This window comes from Nelumbo lutea, chromosome 6 (genome assembly GCF_056320005.1).
Source record: "Nelumbo lutea isolate HS-2025 chromosome 6, American lotus-T2T, whole genome shotgun sequence".
In the NCBI taxonomy this organism is placed as follows: domain Eukaryota; kingdom Viridiplantae; phylum Streptophyta; class Magnoliopsida; order Proteales; family Nelumbonaceae; genus Nelumbo; species Nelumbo lutea.
Genome location: NC_142689.1, coordinates 22,959,940 through 22,971,417, shown reverse-complemented (window position 1 = coordinate 22,971,417; position 11,478 = coordinate 22,959,940).

Here is an 11,478-nt window from a genome sequence, read left to right as displayed (position 1 = left end):
TGTTTGGTAGAGGATGTTTTAGTAAGGAATTGATGAATTGGGATCTAGTCGTGTTCCTCACATCGATTTTATAGGCACGTCCTATCATGTATTGGGAATATCTTCCATAAATAATAATAATATAGAAATACGGGAAATGTTCTTGATGTGCAGTTGATACATGATGTGTGGAGCAAATCTGGACTTGGAATTGATGGCTTGTATCAAATGTTAATTAATGGTTTGTATTCAAGCTAGATATAAGACAAGTTATGGTGCTTAGACATGTTCATGAGCCGGATAGTCCGACGGATTGGCCCATTATTAAATCGGGCTTGGTCATAATTTTAGGCCCATGAGATCAGGCTCAGGCTCGGGCTTAAAGCACCGGGCTCAACTTTTTTTTGGGCCAGGCTTAGGCTTTATCAAAAGCCCGGCCCAAGCCCTAACCCAACTTGATACTATATATTAAATAATAATAATAATAATAATAATATATTTTATTTAATAGAATATATATATACAATATTTTTTCTTTGTTCTTCTTCTCTTTTCTTTCCAAGTAATAGTGAGATGTTTATTATTTTTGAGTTTTGAAAGTTTTTAATATAAATAAAACACTTTTTTATTGAATAAAAAAAATCTATTTTCAAATTTCTGTCTGGACTTGGGCTCAGGCCCAAGCTTTGGGCTTTATATGAGAGCCAGGCTCGGGCTCGGGCTCGAGTTCAGGCCTGAGTGTATTTTATTGATACATATACAAACTCAGACCCGACCCAGCACATAAATAGGTCTAATGTCTAATGGTGCCTCATCGACATGGTGACTATAAATTCAGTGAAGATTCATGGAGATGTTGTCAGAATGAGAGACCCTCTCATGTTTACCACTCGTGGGTTCATAAAGTTTATACTTTTTTCTCTTTTCCACTGAAAATTTTGAATTTTTGTGATAGGCCCTTGGGCTCTCGTCATGGAGAAAAGCTTCTTATCCGTTCATCACTGATAGGTTGTCAATGGATTGGTTTCAGTCAAACATATAAATTTCGAATATTGATCAGATTAGTTTTGCCAAATGATTATAATTGGATCGATCAAATATAGATAGATATGCATTTTGATCAGATAAAAGCCAGGTCGATCAAATGTATTTGATCCATCAATACTCAAATTAAATTCCATGTGTTATACATTCTTTTAGCAAAAAATGTAATATATAATAAACTAATAAAATAAATGTCAAATTCAAAATTATTTGTATTTTCATATGGCAGCATCTCGAGTCTGGGGACACATGACCCCACTAAAGATGTAGAGCCCTCATAACTTGCCACCTCTACATATTGTATCAAGAATCAAGATTGAGGCCTCCATTAATTGCATTGCATTATTTCAAGTAAGGGGGTGTTTGATAACATGATTCATTTTGTTTTTTGAAAACAAAAATAATATAACTTTACTGATGTGGCAGTAAACAAAGCCGATGTTGTAGAACAGCCCCTAAAACAATAGCTTTAATAATCAAGGGGGTTTTCCACAATATGAATGATTTTATTTTTTAAATAAAAAACCTGCCATGTCAACAAAAACAATATATATTTTCTGTTGTAGCAGCTGTTAGTGTTTTAGAAAAGAAAACCATTCACAATGTCCAAAAACCATCTAAGGCTGTATTTTGCATTCCTTATTTTAAGGATTTAGCTTCTTTTTGCAGTTAAAATGATCTTACCAACACTGAATTTTTTAACTGCAAAAAGATAATAAGTCCTTAAAATAAGGAATGCCAAATGCAACCTAAATAAATTATTTTTAGCCACCTCTTTTTAACAGTAGAACAGGAAAAATCAGATTCAAATGTAAGAGACTCTTTTTTTTCACCTCCATACATGAATTTAAACAGTAATTAATATTGTTAGAGGGGGTTATGACCATATAAACTTTTTCTCTCATCGATCCTTTCCTGAGCCCACACTTTGATGAGCTGGCCTTTGCCACAGTGTTGGTAGACCCACATCCCCACATATCAAAGGAAAATAATAAAATAAAATGCTTTACAATAGTCTTAGCTGAAAGGATTTTGCTAAAGAAAATGACCTTTTATTTGAGGAATCTCTTCAAAGTACAAATCCTCTTATTGAGGTTCTTCACATGGGACTTATTTTACTTGGGAGAAGAAATCCTTTGATGATACGTCATGATGGAGTGCGATCCAGTCGGTCTTAGCTATCCACGACTTTACTTCTGAACGGGGTAGCAGGGAACCTGAAACGGAGGAGATGGGGAAGCTCCGGGGGGAATCCGGTGTAGAGGCTCCGAAGCTCAAGTTAGAATCCTTCAAAAGCAAGATAATACCAGATAGCGCAAAGTTTGCATACCTTGTTTGTTGGGGGCAGGGGGCTCTTATAATCACTTCGTGCACTCGCCCCGAGGCCCTTGTCAGGTCGGGTATGATTACCCTTGTGCTTGTCAATTCGGCTGTCATCCTTTCTGCTGGGACAGAACCGTCACTGCCTAACCGTCTCTCTAACTGGAGATGGTGGTGTCAGTGGCAGTGGCAGATGGCCGTTTAGAGTGCGGCCGCCAAACGTCAAATCCCAAGTCAGTCAGGCACGGCGCCCTTGGGCATGGACTTCCTTAGTGTCAGGCATGGCACAACTTGTTTGGTTTGGTGCCCAGAAGATGATGCGGAGTGTTGAACGAGGCGAAGTCTTGAGCTCGGAGGTATCTATAGGGCAGGTCAGTTCGGCGAGGTGTATCCAAACTGTTACAAGGTGGCCAGTTCGGCGAGGTATATCTCAAGCTGTTACAAGGTGGGCCAGTTCGGCGAAGTGTATTCCGAGCTGTTACAAAGTTGGCCAGTTCGGCGAGGTGTATCCCGAGCTGTTACAAGGTGGGTCAGTTCGGCGAGGTGTATCCCAAGCTGTTACAAAGTTGGCCAGTTCGGCGAAGTGTATCCCGAACTGTTACAAGGTGGGTCAGTTCGGCGAGGTGTATCCCGAGCTGTTACAAGGTTGGCCAGTTCGGCGAGGTGTATCCCGAGCTGTTACAAGGTGGGCCAGTTCGGCGAAGTGTATTCCGAGCTGTTACAAAGTTGGCCAGTTCGGCGAGGTGTATCCCGAGCTGTTACAAGGTGGGTCAGTTCGGTGAGGTTTATCCCAAGCTGTTACAAAGTTGGCCAGTTCGGTGAGGTGTATCCCGAACTGTTACAAGGTGGGTCAGTTCGGCGAGGTGTATCCCGAGCTGTTACAAGGTTGGCCAGTTCGGCGAGGTGTATCCCGAGCTGTTACAAGGTGGGTCAGTTCGGCGAGGTGTATCCCGAGCTGTTACAAGGTTGGCCAGTTCAGATTACTCTGGTTTTGGGTAAAGGATGAGTTCGGGCCCCCCGTAGGGAGTTCGGTCCGCTGGTGTCCCCTTGTTCCCGCTTTAGGCTTGGCCCCTTTTGCCGAACTGTTGTTTCTGCCACATGTCACGTAACAGTGAGGTCGGGCCAAATCTTCCTTCATCAATTGCCCCCCACTCTTCGCGCCAAGGGTCTTGCCATGGTGCGGGGAGTTTCGTGAGGTAGCAGGTGGATTTGTCCCGTCCTTCGAATCTTGATTGCGCGAGTTGCTTTTGCTAGGGTTCTTCGGTTTCCGAGAAGGCTGGAAACGTGCCTACTCAAGAATGTTGATAGTTGTGACAACGCGCTTTTAAATTTCAAAAATTCGTGCCACTGGGACGTGACAGCGGGTCATTCAAAAAGGCGTGCCACTGCTGTACGTGTGCGGGCGACTGTCAGGGAGACGTGCGGCGCATTAGTTTCGGAAAGATGCGTGTCGAAGCGACGTCGGTTTCAAAAAGACATGCGCTGACATTTCACTTTTTTTGGAAAGACGTGCGCCAATCACGTCTCAACCTTATGGGACGTGCGGTCAGTGAAAACGTGGGCCGTCGGATCATCTTCGATCTGCACGGTCGATTCTTGGTTACTGTAGCTATAAATAGTGGGGGACCCCAGTCGGTTTGTCACTTATGCGGTTTGTCTAGTGAGCTCGCGTCCAACTTTTCAGCTCGCATCCAAGTTTTTTCCAGCTCGCGTCAAGGCTGGTTATATAGCCTTCACGGTTCTTTGGCTTGTTCTAGTCTCCGGAGCTTTCAAACTTTCTTCCGGTGAGTACTTTCCTGAGTCCATCTTTTCCTCAATGTCTAGCTTTGATAGCTCAGACGATTCTTCAAGTAGGGCCGACGTAGGTTCCACCAACCGAGTCGTGTCCCCCGACTGCCTCAGTGATCCTGAGGTGGAACTTGAGGACTATGAACCAGTAGGCCGAGCCACTTCGGGCAGTTTGGCATCTACCTCCCGCCGAGGTCGGATGCTAGACAGGTTTGGTCCTTCGACCATGACGCCTGAGGGGCTTCAATCCATACTTATGTCTTACAACCTTCCTGGGGGTATACATATTTTATTCCTTCGGGTAGCTTTCCTTGGGAACACGGTCCTGACGAGATCGTGATTTTTCGAGAGCAGCTCGTTGCGGGGTTGCGACTTCCTTTCCATCCCCTTCTCGTCGAAGTCATAAACCACTTCGGTGTCACCATTGGCCAACTTCATCCGAACTCTATTCGGAACCTGGTGGGGACAGTTTCCCTTTTTTGCGAGCAGAACTTCCCCTTGGACTTAGAGATATTCTCCTCTATCTTGATGCTCAAGAGACAGGCGGGTTCTCTTCCTGGGGGAAGACGGGCATATTACCTTTCTCCTCGCCAGGGTTTTAAGCTTCTGCACGATCTTCCTAATAAGGTCCCGGCGTGGAAGCGAGACTACTTCGGCGTGCAAAGTGCGCAAGGATGGCCCTTTCAGACCGGGTGGGGTGAGGCCGCTCCTGATTTAGGCGTGACTCTCGATAAAGAGACGGTGAAGGGCCTCCAGCAATGGGCACGACAAGGTTTAAAGTGCACCACTACTTAATGGAGGCCAAGCTTATTGCGGTCAGCCTGAGTTCGGGTAGGTTTCTAGTTATGCGGTTTCTTGCTTGCTTTGTTCTTTTCATTTTTTCTGACGTCGAACTTGTTTCTACAGGTGTGATGGACGTGGAGAGAACTCGTGGGGGCGTCTGTTCCAAGGTATGAAGAGGAGGAAGTGGGTCACCAAGTGAACTCGTACAGAGCTGCCCCTGGATGAGGAGCCCCAAGTTCCAGACCACACGCCGGAGGATCTGCCCAGGGAGCCCGAGGTGACTCCACCAATGCACGAAACTGCCGGGGTGCCTTACGCTGAGACCACTCATACGAGCGCTCCTGCTCACTCCGGGTCCACTCATACGCGGGCTGGGCCCTCGGGCTCGGGAGCTCAAGGGGAGTTCAGGAGCGTGTTGACGCTGAACTACGCTCTTCAGAAGAGTAGGGAGGCTACTTTCCCTGAGGTGATCGCGACGTGGACCGATCTTCCCTTGAATCAGGTTGCTTGCCGCGCTGTAACACATGCCATGGTGGTAAGTTAGATTTCGTCTACCTTCTTCATTTTCTGTTGCTTCTGTTGTTATTGCTCACTTGTTTCTTTTGGTAGGTGAATTCTTCAATTCATGTCTTGGCGGCCCAAGTGGAGAGGAGCTCGCGATAGGCGCGAGCTGCTGAGGCTGCCGCTCATGCTACTGAAGAAGCTTTCCGTGCTGTAGAGGCAAATACCCGGGCTGCTGAGGCGGCTGCTTACGCTGCTGAAGAGGCTGCTCGCATCGCGATGGCCAGGCAGGCAAGGTCTCAGCATGACGCCGAGGCCATGGGGGTAGTTGTCAAGCATATGGCGGACTTGATGTTGGATTTGCAGCATCAAGCCGAATATATTCAGGAGGACATCAGGGAGAGAACACAGATTTTTTCCCAAGGCATTGAAGACGCCAAGAAGAAGGCAGTTGAGGACTACATTGCCTCTCCGCGTTTTGACGATCTGATGGTGGATTCTTACAGGAGGGGGTTCAAATTGAGCAGGTGGATGATCCGAAATACGTACCCCGACCTCGATGTTAGTGCAATATCCACTTCGCGTATAACTCAGGAGATGGCCAATGCTGCCGATGGCGAGCCGGACTCTGAAGGAGAGGCAGGGCCTTCGGGTGTTGTTGAAGTGCCTTCTGATGGCGAAGAAGTGGCTCCGGGCATGTAATTTTTTTTTCTTTTTTTTTTCTTTTTTTTGTAAGTCATTTCTGATGGCCAATGTACTCCTGTTTCTTGCAATGGAATAGATAGTCTTTTTGCCCATGTTCTTTTTCCCCGAACTGATTCTGTCGATGCCACTTTGTCCGGGTTATTATACTTCCGCGACCTGTTCTGCCGTGAAGGCTTTTTTTTTCTTTTTTTTTTCTTGCAGCGAACTGGTTTTTTTTTTTTGCCGAGCTGATAATATGCTCGACTTCTTTTCTTGTTTACACCGAAGTTCCTCTTGGCTTGCATCATGGCACATAGGACCTGATTTCATCCACTTCACTTGATGGTTTATAGGTAGTATCACCTTAAGTTCACGATGTTCCACGCTCGAGGTACTGGTTTGCCTTCCAAGGTTTCATGTTCGTATGCCCCCTCGAGCGCTCTTTTTACTTTATAGGGCCCTTCCCAGTTTGGTCCCAGTTTGCCCACGCTAGGTTCGGGCATCATAATCCTACAAAGGACCAGGTCACCGACTCGGAAGCTTTGTTGCTTTACTCTGCTATTGTAGTAGCGAGCTACCTGCTGCTGGTATGCCGCTGTTCGGATGTGCGCGAGGTCCCTTACCTCGTCCAATAGGTCAAGGTTGGTACGTAACTCTTCTCCGTTCATCCGATCGTCATATGTTTCTAATCGCAATGTTGGTACTTCGATTTTCGCCGGGATCACTACTTTAGTGCCGTAGGTGAGGTTGAAGGGGGTTTCTCCCGTGGCGGTTTTTTCGGTAGTTCGGTGAGCCCATAAGACACTTGGTAGCTCTTCGGCCCACAATCCCTTAGCTCGATCCAGACGTGCTTTCAGTCCTCACAGGATGGCTCTGTTCATTACTTCTATCTGACCGTTTGCCTGCGGGTGCGCAACTGACGTGAAGTTTTATCGAATCCCCATGTTCTGGCACCACTCTTGGAACTTGATATCCTTGAACTACTTGTCGTTGTTGGAGATTAGTACCCGAGGTAACCCAAAGCGACATACTATGTTCTTCCAAAAGAAGTTCTTTATGTTTCGAGTCGTAACAGTTGCCAGAGGTTCGGTTTCTATCCACTTCGTAAAGTAATCTACTGCAACAACTAGGAATTTTCTTCCACCTGTTGCTGGTGGGAATGGCCCCAGGAGGTCGATGCGCCATTGTGCAAAGAACCACGGGCTGGCAAGGTATTTGAGGTCGGAGGCGGGTTGATGGTGGATATTGGCGTGCTTTGTTAGACAGTTTTTGTATGCCCTTAGCTTCAATCTGATTTGATGTACTTTTGTTATTTAGTGGAAATAAATAAAGTGCATGTTTGATTCATGTTGTTTGGTTTAATTCTATGTAAAACCCTAAAACTGGACATTTATAGAGACTCGTGTTAGTTTTAAATGTTCACAGCCGTTGGATAAGTCTGGGGAGATTTATCCTACCAAGGCTGATACTGGTGTGCCACCAAGTGTTGGGATGGCCTGTCTCAGCCACCAGGGTAAGACCCGAGGCACATGCAGTGTGGGATTACTTGAATCCTTGAACCCTCTGGACCTTGGAGATAGATGGGCAAAAACTGGAAAGTTACACCTGACCCCTACACTCGATTATGACACTTCACTAGGTGTTGGATCAGGCTTCCTTTGATATGCCAATCAGTGAGATCCTTAACGGGGATCAAAACCTAGGTATGTTGGGGCAGTTTGAGAATTCATCTGAGTGGGTGATCATAGTGACAGAATCAGCCACTTTGTCGGACAAAGGGTAATGATCGGGAATGCACTCTCTCTGATGGAAACCAAACTGCCGGCAGTTGATTTCAATCGTTGGAATTTTGTTTTGCAAAATTAATATATTTATATATATATATATATATATATATATATATATATATATGTATGGTTTAAAATTGTTTGCAAATGGTTTTAATTCCCGGGATCCATGTGAGAGGAGAGTGCGGCACTGTTCCTTGCAGCCGAGGGAGAGGTCCTCTCTTGTCGGGCAGTGCTTGATCATTAAGGGTGAGAGGTTAAGTGTAAGACCATTGAGGATAATACCTTATGGGCTAATCTTGCACCTGCCCACAGTCCCTGGGTTTTTATAAGATGGCTTGGCCCAGGGACCACTTAATGTAAGTATTGGGCCCATAGGGTCCATATGATGGACTCAAGGGGTTCATTGAGTTTTTCAGTGAATTCGGCTGGGCCTTGTATTAAAGGCTGAGCCGAACCCATGTGGCTGGTGTGTAGATCAATGCTTGGGTCCCACACCATACAAAGAAGCCCAACTGGGCAGCAGATTGGAATGTAATTAGACACTGAACACTTAATGGGCCAGAAGCCCATTTCGAGGTGGGCTGATATGATCACCCATCCTTGGGGCGAATCTGAGATTAATGTTAGTAAAAGGATTGGGCCTTTAGCCTTATCCACTCTTGGAGACCAAATTCAAATTAGATTTGAATCTGGTAACCTCCTGATAAGATTAGGAGTAAGCTAACTTTATCTGCAGATAGGATTAAGATTATCCCCTATCCAAATACTGATTTGGATTGGGATAACTTCTAATTAGGAGGATTCTTAATCAAGAAGAAAGGAGGAGAAACCCTAACCAAGAAAGAGAAATATTAGATTTCGAACCACCTTGAAGAGATATAGGATATCTCTTGCGAATTGAGATAGGATCTCATTCATACTCCAGAAAAGAAAAAGGCAGTTCAGCCTTTTCGTTTTGGAGATCTCCTCCTGCCGCCACCATCTGCCATTGCAAGATTAGATCTTTGCAGAAAAGAAAGTCAAGAAATCTGTTCTTGACATTAGTCTTGCAAGAAAGACTGAAAAAGATTAAGTGTTTAGTACTTCCAGAGGATTCTTGTGAAGATCCAGTGTGTAGGACGCACCCTGCTGGTTCTGTTCCATTCGCAGCTGTGTCATCTTCAGCAGGAACGGATCTTGGAGCATTCTTTGGGCGTGAACACCAACTTTGGGAGATACAGCTTCTCCGGATCAGGTATATTCCTCCCATTTATCTTTTGGTACAGATCTAGTTTGATTATGATTCAAGTAGGATCCTTGAATATTGTATTCTAAATTTAGGGAATATGATTCCCAGTTGGGAGAAGGTAGGAAATTTTTTTGAAATTCGCCCACCCATTCCACAACCTTTATGGCGTCCATTAGATGGATCCTACCATTCTTTCATGCTTCTGACACTTGTCGCATTTTCTGACGAGCTCAACAGCTTCTGCCTTCATCGTTGGCCAGTAGTATCCTTGTCGAAGTGCTTTTTGGGCAAGTGCTCTACCCCCCAAGTGTCCGCCACACAGGCCTTCATGAGTGTCGCGGAGTACGAACTCGGCTTCGGCTGGTCGCAGGCAACGCAAGTAGGGGAGCGTCTAGGACTGTTGGTATAATCGTTCGTCTATTATGACGTATGTGACTGCCTGGCACTACACCCTCTTGGCCGCATTGCGTTCTGCAGGGAGGGTTCCGTCTATCAAGAAGCTCGCGAGTGGGTCGATCCAGCTTGGCTCTGCCTCCAAGACGGGAGCGACCTCCTCTGTCCCCCCGAGAATACTAGGCCGAGGTAAGTCCTCTATGTAAACAATTCTCATGTTGTTGTGACTTGTACTGGTTAACCGAGACAGGGCGTCGGCCTCAGTGTTCTCTGACCTCGGGATTTGCCTGATGAAGTGTGACTGGAAGTTGAGCAGGGCTACTTTTACTTTGGCCAAATATGCGATCATGGAGAGCTCGCGTGCTTCATACTCGCCTGTAACTTGGTTGACCACGAGCTGAGAATTGCTGCAGATGACCAAATGTTTTGCCTTTACCTTTCGCGCTAGGTCCAGTCCGGCTATCACTACTTCGTACTTTGCCTCGTTGTTGGATGCCGCGAACTCAAAGCGTAGTGCATATTCTAATTTTGTGCCGCCCGGGCCACACAAGACTATTCCAGCTCCGCTACCTTGCCGGTTCGAGGAACCATCCACGTGAAAGATCTAGGTCTCCTCATCCCAGTTCGCGCTTCGCCTGACCAGGAGAGATGCCACACTCGCTGCTATTTCACGGGGTTTGGACTCTATGGGCTCGGGAGCTCCGGGTTCGCCCGAAATGGGGACCTCGAGCTCGACCTGTGGGGCTTCGTGGCTAAAAGTGCACTCGGCGATAAAATCTGCCAAAGCTTGGGCCTTAATAGCGGTTCTTGGTTTGTACTGGAGGTCGTACTCACTGAGTTCGATGGCCCATTTCGTCAATCGACCGAAAACCTCGGGTTTGAGTAAAACTTGTCTCAGAGGTTTATCAGTCAGGACAATGACGGTGTGAGCCTAGAAGTATGGGCGGAGTTTCCGAGCTGCTGTCACTAGGGTGTATGCTAGTTTTTCTATCTGCGGGTACCTTGCCTCTGCTCCCTACAAAATTTTACTAACATAATAGATGGGTCGCTTGCTGAGAGGTACAGTTCTAAGACCTCGCCCACCTCAGGCCGGGCTAAGGTCGGCACACTAGCGAGGTAACCTTTTAGCTCGTCAAACGCGAGCTAGCAGTCCTGGGTCCACTCGAACCCTTTGCCTTTGATTGCCTTGAAGAAGGGTAGGCAGCGGTCTGCCGATTTGGACATGAAGCGGCTTAGAGCGGCTATGCGGCCGTTTAGCCTCTGAACCTCTTTTACTTTCTGAGGTGGTCTCATATTTAGAATGGCTTTTATTTTGTCCGGGTTGGCCTCAATACCGCGCCGATTGACAATGTACCCTAGGAACTTGCCCGAGTTGACGCCGAAGACACATTTGTTGGGGTTCAATTTCATGCTAAACTGACGCAGGATTTGGAAGACAGAATCTAAATCTTGTATTAATTCTTGTGAAAACTGAGTCTTGACGACCATGTCGTCTACATAGCACTCTATCTTCGTGCCAATCAGGGGCTGAAATAGCCTATTTACAAGTCTTTGGAAAGTCGCCCCGGCATTTTTTAGTCCGAAGGGCATGACCTTGTAGCAATATAGGCCGAACTCGGTTATGAAGCTGGTTTTTTCATCATCGGATGGGTCCATCCTGACTTGGTTGTAGCCCGAGTAGGCGTCCAGGAAGCTTAGCAACTCATTTCCTGAGGTCGCGTCCACTAGGCGGTCAATTCTGGGGAGGGGGAAGCAAGCTTTCGGGCAAGCTCGGTTCAGGTCGATGTAGTCGACGCACATGCGTCACTTGCCGTTTGCCCTTTTTACCAACACCAGGTTGGCCACCCAACTCGGGTAATGGACTTCCCTTATGAAGTTTGCTGCGAGGAGCTTCTTGACCTCCTCGTCGACCGCCCTCCAGCGTTCTGGGGCTAAGTTGCGTTTCTTCTGTCTAACGGGTTTGACTAC